At 30.5% G+C, this 12,550-nt stretch overlaps 1 long non-coding RNA gene across 1 annotated transcript; it reads right to left on the bottom strand.

The window, feature by feature from the left end:
• Nucleotides 1-8,048: 8,048 nt before the first annotated feature.
• LOC132741739 (uncharacterized) lies at nucleotides 8,049-12,223 on the bottom strand. Its single transcript, XR_009627322.1, has 3 exons — nucleotides 12,163-12,223; nucleotides 11,380-11,576; nucleotides 8,049-10,685 (listed from the first exon to the last, which is right to left on the bottom strand). It is a non-coding gene; the product is annotated as an uncharacterized LOC132741739 (long non-coding RNA).
• Between the last annotated feature and the right edge of the window lie 327 nt (nucleotides 12,224-12,550).

The raw sequence follows: 12,550 nt of genomic DNA, 5'->3' as shown, positions 1-12,550 counted from the left end.
TTTCTCCTTTAAATCCGAGTCTCACGCTTAGTGCAGAGAAATTAAAACCATAGCATGAGAACCTGATTTCTCCTTTAAATCTGAGTCTCACGCTTAGTGCAGAGAAATTAAAACCATAGCATGAGAACGTGATTTCTCCTTTAAATCTAAGTCTCACGCTTAGTCCAGAGAAATTAAAACCATAGCATGAGAGCGTGATTTCTCCTTTAAATCTGAGTCTCACGCTTATAATATAAATTACTAGTATTTAGCTGCGAGAGAAAATAGAATAACTGATGGCTGTTAATAAATAATTTTTTATACGTGTAGAAAAGTTTTGAATTAAATGTCTGCTAGATTTTATGATATAATTAAGAGTACCGGTGAATCATGACTTACGCACAAATCGTTGCTACTTTCAGTTGATCATACATTTTTGAAACGTAAATTTGATTCATTTCCTACTAACTGATATATACAATTCAAAATTGTTAATTCAAAATTGTTACATATGATAACGTGGAAGTTTATGTAGTACCGAGATACACATAACATGATGACACTGCGACTGCACCAGCCTTTTCATTCTTTTTTTTCTGACATTCTTTGCAAAATTTATGGGTTTTTTTATTTCCACTTAGGTGGCATTTAATTACATTGTATATCTTTCGATATTCTGAATTGTCCTTCAGTCCTCGAGGTATTTATATCCATTCGTTGCAGTTTTTCAGAGATTGATACCAACTTTTGCAGACAGTCATACCCTGAGTTGTTGTACATGTTTATAATTGAAGTTATTCATCAAAATGCAGGCACCTGACAGGACTTTTAAAAGATCATTTTTGCGGAACATGTCTAAATACTATTGTTGTTGATGGTTTTCACACATTTTTATTCCTGTCAGTATGATATGTATCGAAAAAGTCGTAAAAATTTCCTTGAGAAAAATATTTGACGTCACCAAAATCATTACGTTTTACTCGCCGTTTATTTTATATTCAAATAGTAATAGCAAAATATCTTACGCGTTGACCCTTTATTTTTATTGCATAAATATTTTCTTTCATGACTTCACTACATGTGTAAAAATGTAAAGCAAAATTCACCGTGATTTTCTGTTATTTCACAGTCTTTATTGCGATATCGCGCGATATATGCATCATATATCGACGTCAGAACGTGGGTGAAAATCACGTAGAATTGCAGAGTATTAAGCAAATGTTCAAGAAAGACATCATTACAAAGACATACATTCACTGAACATTATAAAATTAAAATGAAGGAAATCGGATGAAAATTGATAAAAACAGACCGGTTTATTGATAAAAAAGACGCAATTTCGCCGTCACCGATAGAGGGCGCTTTGACGTCATAGTAACGCTGTTTATTTATAAAATAATGCTGCAGAAGTAAAGCTTACATATCTACATGTCTGTATACCAAAAAACATCAAGATCTGAGATGTTGTCAAATGTCGATCGGAAAGTAGCGAGCTACCTTAAATAGCCGATATACACCTCTCAGGCCGATGTTATTTCTTAAATAAGCTTAAAGGAAAACTATGTTAACTGAATGTGCTAAATACCCCCGCAAAATGTTTTTATTCCTAAATAAGAAATCACCGTAAAAAGGGGCAAAAACTGCCTTTTTCTTGTCATCAAATACAAAGCACTGATTGAAGCTTGTATGAATTAAGTTCTTCCATAAAAATGTTTTATTATTAACTCTAATTTAGTCGATACTCTGAGAAAGCGCGTCTATGTCCACATCTGTGCTGTTTTGTTTTTGATGTGCTTGCTTTTTGTCAGCTTGACTAATTTAATATTTTTTTACATATGATAAGATTAGTTCCGCTTCAGAGTTTTCAACACCGGATCACATTAAGCGCATTTCATTGCAAATTTGTAATAGCGAATTGTTTATTTTTGTCTTCGTTGGGACTGAATTTTCTAAATGATCGTCTTCTGTCTTGCTTCGTTGGACCCTTGTAGTCGATTTCTTGTTAGTTTAAACATATTTTATTCATAATCATACACAGTACATAATATACAATCATTCAATATATACAATGATGAAATGGATTAGAACGAAATATATAAAATCTTATATAGTTCGTCTCCGACTCTATTTCGAATTAACAACAAAGTGATGGCATCAATCTACTGAGACAATGTGTATGAATTCATATGCATATACATGTATTAGATATACATATGTAAGAGAAAAAACCCTTAAGGATACATAAATATTCAGACATATATAATAAATTGGGGGAAATATGTTACAATTATAGCGTTATCCTAACACATTAAGAACTGACTTGCTTTGGCTGGTTCAAGAGAATACAAATTTAATGTGAAAAACGACTGTGATAATGAATAAATGATGTTTCAATAAATCATGTTTCGAACCTATTACTTACTTTGATATATTCATGAACTGCAGAAAATATAATCTCATTTGCTTCAATTGATTTGGATTCCGTTCCGAACAAGATGATCTCTAATGAAGGAGCTATAATGTTTGATACTGTATTAAACAGAAATAGAGGATATTGAATGAGTGTAACTAGTTGAATAAAATTATATTATGCGAGCCTCTTGCGAGCATAATATTATTTTATTTAACGAGTGCAATAAATTCAGTAATAAACTTACACGAATTTAATATTGATATTTCCTGTCACCGTAACAGAACAAAGAATTGCTTTTGCAACTTCCCTGATTTAGGAGAGACTTAAAGTTGTTTAATGAGTTTTCATTTCTTATATTGAGTGGTATCTCATTCCATTTTCCTGTTGCTCTGTCGTCCTTCATCGAGTACTTTTGTAATGGTCATAAGGCTGTACCTTTTTTGTACATATATACACATCATTTGTGTGTTTTATCTATTACGTCTAATGCACCCATGACCATTGTTCAGTTTGCGGGGATAACACTGTCTTGTCATATAGGAATATATTGGGGCTAAGAGTGAGTTTTGTTGCGCCTAGAACCGGTCCCGTGAACGTTGCCTTTGCCGTGTTAAAACTTATTCTCGTTTTTATGGCCATAAAAGATTATCATGTAAAATAAGTTTATTTTATTTGCAGAAAAAAGCAGCTTCATATAATCTATCTATTATGTAAAAAATGTTGAAGAAGTACTTATTACTTATTACTTATTAGCCTTATAACGTAATATAATATCGAAAAATTCTATTTTAAATAATATTGTTATTTGTACAAATTGTTTTTGATCAATTGATTTATAAAATATAAACTCTGAAACACATGCAAGTCATAAACCAAACTAAGAGTAAACTTGTATTATAGTTTAATATTTTCTTATCTTATTTACGTTAGTGTTTTATCCTTTTCGTTTTATTTTTCTATTTCGTGAGGTTGTTTATGTTGTTCAGAAAAAAAAAACGAAAGTTCAGTATTTACTAAAGTCTAGTTGTTATCGACTCTCTTTATGAACAATGACCAAGTCCTTTGAATTTATTGGTTAAGTTTTTTTCAATTTAAGTGCCGTATAAACAGCCGCCTATTAGAAACTAAAACATTTGATTCTGTTGATTAAGTTATAAATAAAAACTCATCAAAATTAAATGTTGTACTGTATCCTTTAATTAAGAGTTTAAGGTGCCTACTAAGAAATTAACAGAATAAAATCTGACAAGACTTTTATCTTTATAATTCGCTCATGACACAACTTGTGTACTTGGTTATGTCCGTTTGTAATTAAAGGAAAGAAATTTAAGCTGCTTAAATTATTAACTGACATTGGCAGGAATGTGTATTTTAATACGGAAATGATTAGCACTGAAGTTCAATTTTGTGTTATTGTGTTTCAATCCTTCACAACACTGATTTATGTACATGTACATGAATTTGTAGTAGGAATATACAGATGCATTGTTGAGATATTTCCCTTTATTTTTAAATCATGTTCATTTCATTGATGCATTTTCATTATTTCGTAAGCCCAATGTTTATTTTTCGTTTTGACCGATTTTTTAAAGACACATCATGCCTCAGAAATCATATATTATTTAATTGTTTGGAAATGTTAAACAAGTGTTTAATAATATTTAGTAATTGATTTAGAGCATGTATGGTGTTTTACAACTGAAGAAAGTAGCGCTGAATGTGAAGTAACGTGTCATAAAGGTAGCAAAATACAACATACTGATTCACTACAATTATACAAATTGCCAATAGAGAGAAAAAAAAAGATTTTTTTAATCTCTGGAAAGTACGATATTTGTAAGCATCTGTTCTCTTATTGGTGAATACATCCCGATTCTGATATATGCGATGCGTACATGGTACTCACTAAAGATTCATCGCCGATTGAATAAATTCCATAGTGCTAAAATATACAAAAAATAAACACTCGCCTGTGTGAAATCAAAATAACATCCAAAGAACATATCACTTTGACATTTTAAACAATACCTGGGACAAAATAAGTATTTTAAGTCCCAGTCAACACGTGAAATATCCACACTGGGTAACCTCTGAGAATGATTTGCTGGCCCTTCCTAAGAATAAAGCCAATCTATGATGTTAACACTTACGTAGTCGCTCCTGTTCAATACTCAGTTGACTTTAACTCTTTTATAGATAAGAAGTTAAAAAAACTGTATCTATCAAATTTCAAATAGCTTGTTTAAACACAAGCGTGTCTGTTTTGAGCGTACAGGTTTCCAGTGATCATAGTCCTTTTTAAAAAAAAAAGTGAAACATAGTACAATTACATAATGCAGTATTTGAATAAGCGGATACATTTTTCTTTGTTTCTTTATCAATCATTATGAAGTTTTGATCTTGAAGTTTCATATATAACCGATATAGCAAATCATATTTTTCAGAAAGGTTAATAACGCATTAGCCTACGCCACAATTCTGCTTCTGATAAATGCCTTCTCTCACATTGCTTAAATGGTCAATACCCTACACGTGTCGGTACGTGTATGCCGTGTGTAAAAAAGACTTTCAAGATACAAGGTCACCTTGTTTGCACTACTTGCACGTGGAAATGGCCTATCATTCAAGGCTATATGTACACAGGGTACACTCTCGGATACATTACTACACGATTTACAATGTAAATATCATAACATTATATGATGTAGAATGCACGATGCTATGTTGAAAACGTCGTGCTTAGCAAACTTTGGGTAGTATATATAAATAAAACGAATTATTCAATAGGACCACACATTTGTGTTAACATATTCTTTATGGATCGCGTCCAGTTTGAAAGATTACATCAATAAAACAACTCTAAATGATTTCATAGATTTTTATATTTCATCTAATTATTACAACCATTCACGCAATAGATATAGAACAATGTCAGCTAACTGGGGATAAAGGAATTAAAACATGTCAATTTTCTGTTGAATATTCCCTCATAAAACATACTTGTAATTTAATATCTCAAATACTTTTGAAAGTAAATAATCCTCATACTATATCCTAGGAAATTGACATATGTTTTCAACGTCCATGTTCATGTGACCTACCTAATAAGTTCATATACAAAATGGGTTTCAGTTAGCAAACATAATTTTCAAGATCCGCAGCAGCTTGTATAATACACGCATTCTTTAATTAATAATAACGTCAACGGTTATTGTGAATTAATATAGTAAATTTAATATAGTTCAGTGTGCTTGTATTCGGTTAGGTATATAATAACAATTCAAAAATACAATTTTCAAATCATTTGGAATCCGTGTAGCACATATTATATTTAACAAAGCTATATAATATGTATTACTGAAATGCATTGGTTAATGCAATTTTAATAAAATTTATAGCTTTTCAAGTAAGTTCAATATGAAAATATGAAAAAAAATGCAAAACTGTGCAATACATGGATACATTTACAAATTTTAACATTGAAATTAGACAAAACATAAAAAGACACGGAAATATTTGCGTGTGCTATAGTATTGTGAAATATTAAATATGACAAACAAGAGCTTTGAATTTTATGCATAATACGTATGTGTTATTTCTGTTACTCATAATTTTTATATAACACATGTATAATGAACATATTTTTACAAAGGTATTTGCAAAGCATCATCATCACACAAATGTACCTCTAATGAAAACATTGTGCATTAGCATATTTTTGATATCCACTTATGAACATTATCAACAAAATGTAAAAGATTCATGATCGAGCATCATCAATAATCATCATAAAATCATGTTGGATAATTCATTTACAATTGAAGCAAACTGTTGTTAGACAATTGAGAACGAGTTATCACTACCAGCAAACAAAGTAAAAACGTCCAGTAGAACAGGCGTTTGATATAAATGGAACTAAATTAACTTAATCTATTCACACTGTGGATATAAGTAATAAAAAAATTTCAACTACAAACCTTTAGAAAGAAAATATATATCATTATCACATGAAACATACAAAGAAAAAAACAACCACACATACAAGTGTATACTGTCTAAAATCTTGGAAAAGGTCGTTGACGTACGACTTGAGAGCCATCTGAAGACAAATAATCTACACGAGGTCAACCAATCTGCATATCGCAAGTTCCATTCGCCCGAGACTGCATTGTTAAAAGTTCAAAATGACATTCTACGGTCTTTGGATAATAACAATGTGACTATTCTCGTGATGCTTGATTTGTCTGCTGCTTTTGATACAATTGATCACGGAACGCTCCTTCGCCGCCTTGAACGACACTTTGGAATTACAGGCAAGCCACTCGCATGGATGACGTCATACCTGACCGACCGATACCAGACTGTATGCATAAACAACAAACTATCACAGCCAGTCCACATGGAGTACAGTTACCTCAAGGGTCTGTCCTGGGACCCAAGAGCTATGTGATGTATACGAAACCTGTCGGAGAAATCTGCCGTAAACATGATCTAAACAAACCATTTCTTCGCAGATGACTCACAACTCTATCTATCCTTCAAAACAGTGACTAATATTTCAATTCAAAGAGAATATAAACCGTATTGAAAGATGTCTTGAAGATATTGTAAGTTGGATGAATGCCAACATGCTGAAGCTAAACGGCGATAAAACAGAGTTGATCATCTTTCTCATCTGAACATAACGCACAACCTGTTCAGATGTTACAGTAACAGTCGACGGTTCGAAATTAGCCAATCATCTAGTGTGCGCAATCTTGTGCATTTCTTGACTCGAAACATGAGGATGGAACAACATGTAAATAATGTCTGTAGGAACTGTTATGCACAATTAAGAACAAATCGGTCACATCAGACCCTATCTTACTGTTAAAGCAACCAAATCTCTTAGTAATTCACTTGTTACTTCTAGGTTAGACTACTGTAATGCACTGTTATAGGAGTCTCTAAGCAGTCAATGACCAAAGTTACAACATGTTTTCAAAAATACAGCAGCTAAAATTGTGACCAAAACACTCCAAAACTATGACCACATAACACCTATCTTACGTGAACTTCACTGGCTTCCGGTAGAGTATCGGGTCGAACATAAAATTTTGACTTATACATATAAATCCCTCATCGATCAATCACCAGCCTATATAAAAGACATGATAGACGTGTACATCCCAGTCAGAAATCTGGGTCCCAGAATAACTCAATGACATTAGTTGTGCCTAAATCTAGGACAGTACGATATGGTGACAGGTGCTTCCAGACAGCCGCAACGACAATTATGGAACGCGTTACCACCTGACGTTAGAGACTGTAATACCTTGCCATGTTTTAAGAGAGCTCTCAAAACACATTATTTCATAAAGTTCTATGGACGTTAGTTCATAAATCATCATACATGTACTACTTTTGCTATATTATCAGTGTTAATTTTAATTGTGCCTTGATTTTAAACTAAATGTTCTGTATTTCTTACCATCCTTTACTGGTTAGATTATCATTATTGTTTAATAGGTTTACTTAATTAATGTTGTACATTATGTCATATATATATATATATATGATTATGTTTTTCGGATTTATGTAAAGCACTCTTGAACATTTATTATTTATGAAAAGAGTGCTATAGAAATGTGGTATATAATAATAATAATAATATACATTATCATCAGTCTGATGAACAACACACATCTCGCTTCCTTTCTGGTTTTTGTAAACATATAATATAAAATAACAATGGGTGCAACAAATCCCTAAAAGGTAAACGGCTGATTGAAGAGAAGCATTAAGACACACATGCATGTAATGCGATGGTTAAAGTAAAAACAAAGTATAGCAAATACAAACATATATACACAAAAGAAATGGCAAGGTATTTGTCAAATACCTTGCCATTTCTTTTGTGTCTACTGTATATGTTTTTAAGATTAAGTTATGCATTTTAACTCAATACATTTCCGAACGGAATATCAAGCCACCGATAATTATATCATTTTATGTAAAAAGATATAAATTGCTTTAATTCTTATTTGCATAGGAAAAAAAGCAAAATGAAAGAAAGAAAATATAGGAAAACATAAATCATTACATAATAATTCAAGATAAACAACAAATAGAATAGATTCATTTCTAAAGTATTTATCTTACAGTGTTTAGAAATTTACAATACTGTTTGAAAAAGATAAAACATACTTTATTTGAATTTGCAGCAGTTACTATCGTTTTTTGTACAAAACCGGTAGTAATTTTACATATTTTAAGCAGTTTATTGCTGTGCATGAAGCCAACGTCATTGAAATAATTAAAGTGCAAAAAATCAAAACAACGTAATCAAATAAGTTTGTGTCTTATAAACAAAAACAAATGTCAAAACCAAGAAGTGAATTAAATAACAATACGTACTCAATTTATGTTGATTGATGAGTGATGAATTTTGTTTTAAAAATTGTTTCTTTTTTCGGAGTTTAGGTATAATAAGACAATACACGATACAATAAAATTTTGCAATATTTTTTCAAAGTAACTTGAATTCCCTAAGCATATTAACCGATTTGTAAAGATAAACTTTTATTCTCATCCTTGAGTAAAGTATTTTTGGTACAAATCTACGGAATATTTGCTGATTTTATCTAATTTGAATAAAGAATGAATAAACTATGAACAAAGAATGTTGGTCCTTTTATACAAAGAACAGCCAGTTGTTATTTAATGACACTTTATATTCATATTGTGACCATCTATAGTGATGAAAAGTTTAAACATATCTAATTTGTGTGAAGTCAAAACATTTTTTTCTATATTTACAAAAATACTGTGTAGAAATTATCAATATTTAAAAAAAAAAATTTGAGCATAGTATATCATTAACAAACTAATTACCTTACAATCTTTGAAATAGTTGATGTCATCTGGCTCTGTCCGTGATGACATATCAAAACTTGTCGGCAAATTAAGTTATTAGACGTGAAACAACATTATTGCAAAATAATTACGTAAATGAATTATTACAATTAAATTATATATATACATATAATAAAAGTACATCGGTACAAGGCGTCTCATATTATTTGATACAATGTGCATATATATCGAGAATGATAAAGTTAAATGAAAATGATTACTCATTAACTCAGATTTGTAAATGTTCCTATTCTCGGTGCATTATTTTTGTCGATAAGCAATAACTCATGCGATGTTTTTTTTCATAAACATAGAAAGTAATGTGAGTTCAAGTTGTTTGAATCTCATCTTTGAAACAACAATTAGATATGTTTGAAAATGAGAATCGGGAATATATCAAATTTACAAAAATATAATTATAATGTATGCCAATAATATTTTTTTGATGATATTTACAAAAACAACATATAAAGGAAGTCCTGTACATTATAACCGTCCTGATAAAATGGAAGAACTAACTTGAATTATCAAATAAGCTCATTTCATCATTTCATAATAATTATCATTTTATTAAAATCAACACCACGAACGCCACCAACACAACAACTCCAATTACTGATTAGTTTAATTAGAGCAAAGACCAAATTTTTATTTACATAAAAAGACATACAAAAAAGAAGCAGAGAAAATAAAACAAAAACTGAAAAAGACATAACAATATTTACAGGCAAAATATTCTTAAACAGATGTTTTACGTTTGTAAAAAATTCTTTTATCTCTCCAAAATTAAAGTTCTAAAATAGCATTTACTAAATCCATTTCATTTTTAAGTGACACTTAGTATTTTGAGCAGTAACAATAGTTTTAGAACGGCATTTATATTTTATTCCTTTGATATAATTTTAAAACTTTAATAATACAGAATGAAAATGAATAATAAACAATTACATATGGGTTAGGGGAAAACATTAATGCAATGTCAAATAAATCATAATTGTAAAAAATGTATAAATAATAAAAGAAATTATCAATTTTAAAGGACCATGAAATAACAATGGTATATAACTTGTTGTTGAATATGTGTTTTGTTTTTAAAGTTATTGTTTATTTACATTAAAGGGAAAACGAATAGCCAAATTTGGCTCTACATTTGTTGCTGATCTATGTGCTGAAATAACTAGATTTCTTTGCATAAATGGCCGCCCGTGCATGCAACATGTCTGTAATCGAACTGAGCTTTGCAGTTTAATGTGTTTCATGTAATGAAATATGAGACACAATTGTGGTCCATGTATGGAGACAGTGCATCTGCTTGATATTGTCAGGAAAACCGTCCGAGACAAAACCCAAGTCTTTGTTCAATAGGCAATCACCATATTCATATATACATTCTTTCAACCTAAAATTAATAACGTTGAAGACTTCTCGTTGATTTTGAATATACATTTTAATGGGGTCATTTAATAGCTTTCCTCTACACATCACTTACTTATAGGTTAATATAAAATAATGTTGTGCACTGTTTAATACATCTGAAGAAATCTATATTTACCTGTTATTCATTTGATTTATTTCTTAAGTAATTTTGGATTGGTAAGAAATAATGCTTTACCAATTGTTGGTATATATCAATACGAAATGAATCTTTACAGCCTACATATCAATGAGTAATGAATCTTTACAATCTGAATCAAATGGATGATCGTTATTTTAAGTCGTCTGAACTAGTTTAATTCAACTTTGCTTAGATAATTTTATCGATTAGTAAGTGGTTAATTCGGTTAACCAAATGTAACAGAAGCATAATTATCATGACAATTCATACAACTGGAGCGATACTTGAACAGAAATCAGGTACTCATCCGCAAGAAGCATACTTTAAGATACGACTGTTAGTAATTAAGGTGAGAAATATTGTAATATGTCTGAACTTTACACATGAGGCTCAAGGCATTACAATCGAATAGCATACAAATATGAATGTAAACGATAAAATCTTTTGAAACGAATTGCCGAAGGAAGCAAAAACGGATATCACAATTACTTCCGAAGATATATAAATTGAATATACAAGCAATAAAATCATAACTTACTTTTGATTGGTATCGTCGAAATTATCCTCATCTTCACAGTCATCTTTTGATACTCTTATTATGATTAACTCAAACAATACATCAGACAAGACGTGAATTTTCTGATTAGACAGCGCTTGAAGAAAATCTCTCAATGGAGTTTTACATTCGTTTGGAATATCTTTATGATACCTTTCGTCTATTCCGTCAAATATATCCTTTAAAGGTGATAAAAAATAATAATCACAGAATTTAGTTGTTTGCCTTTGTTATCTTTTTCGTATATTACAAAAATATTTAATACTAGTATAAACGATGCTTTTTATGCATCATAGCCACTTCCAGAAATATTTCCAAATTACAACAAATACTATGAAAATGTAAAAAAATCTACATAGAACACATTGTAAAAGTGGCATATTTACATTATTTTATTTATATTCATTATCATGAAAGCATTTTATAAAATTTCTTGTTTAACTCTCTCCGTTGAACTTTGGCCTACTGCTCTTAATATCAATAGTGTTTATCTATAAGCCATTTGAACTCTCAACACCAAATCATTGGACTGCTTGAAAGAGCGAACCTTATATTTTGGTGGGACAACCCTTTAATGGTCATTGTAAACTATTATTTTGACTATTAACCTTTATATCAGAAGGGTCATCTTCTTGCCACTTGGAAAGTCCCTATTAGTTAACATAACCTTAGCCGTATTCCTATCCGTATGATTGATTGAAAAAAAAGGATAAGACAACGTGCTACATTTAGATCCAACTTTTAAGCGGGGTATAAAACTTTTACCTTTGTTCTCATTCTATTGTTGACCATGATTGATGCTCGTTGAGAATCAGCCATAGTGATTTCGCGTGTTTGCAATTCAATTGGTTTATCTAAAAAAAGACAAATAACAAATATAATTCTCAACAATTCATTTAAGTTAGATTGATGATTGGCAAAGCAAAACACACAGAACTAAGACACTTAAGTTGAATCATCTGAGACGACTATAGAAGATTTTCAGACAAATGATTTCACAATTGATAACTTTAAAGTTGTAAATTTCTTATGTAAACTGCATTTATCGTGCTTATTTCATTCCGAGTATTTTTTTTAACATACATGTAATGATGTTTTCGTTTGACAGCATCTAAATTTTAACGCAATGCATGATATACGGAAAACAGCACAC

Source organism: Ruditapes philippinarum, unplaced genomic scaffold, assembly GCF_026571515.1.
Source record: "Ruditapes philippinarum isolate M1 unplaced genomic scaffold, ASM2657151v2 ctg4365_1_1_1_1, whole genome shotgun sequence".
NCBI lineage: Eukaryota > Metazoa > Mollusca > Bivalvia > Venerida > Veneridae > Ruditapes > Ruditapes philippinarum.
This window is presented reverse-complemented; position numbering and strand designations above follow the sequence as displayed.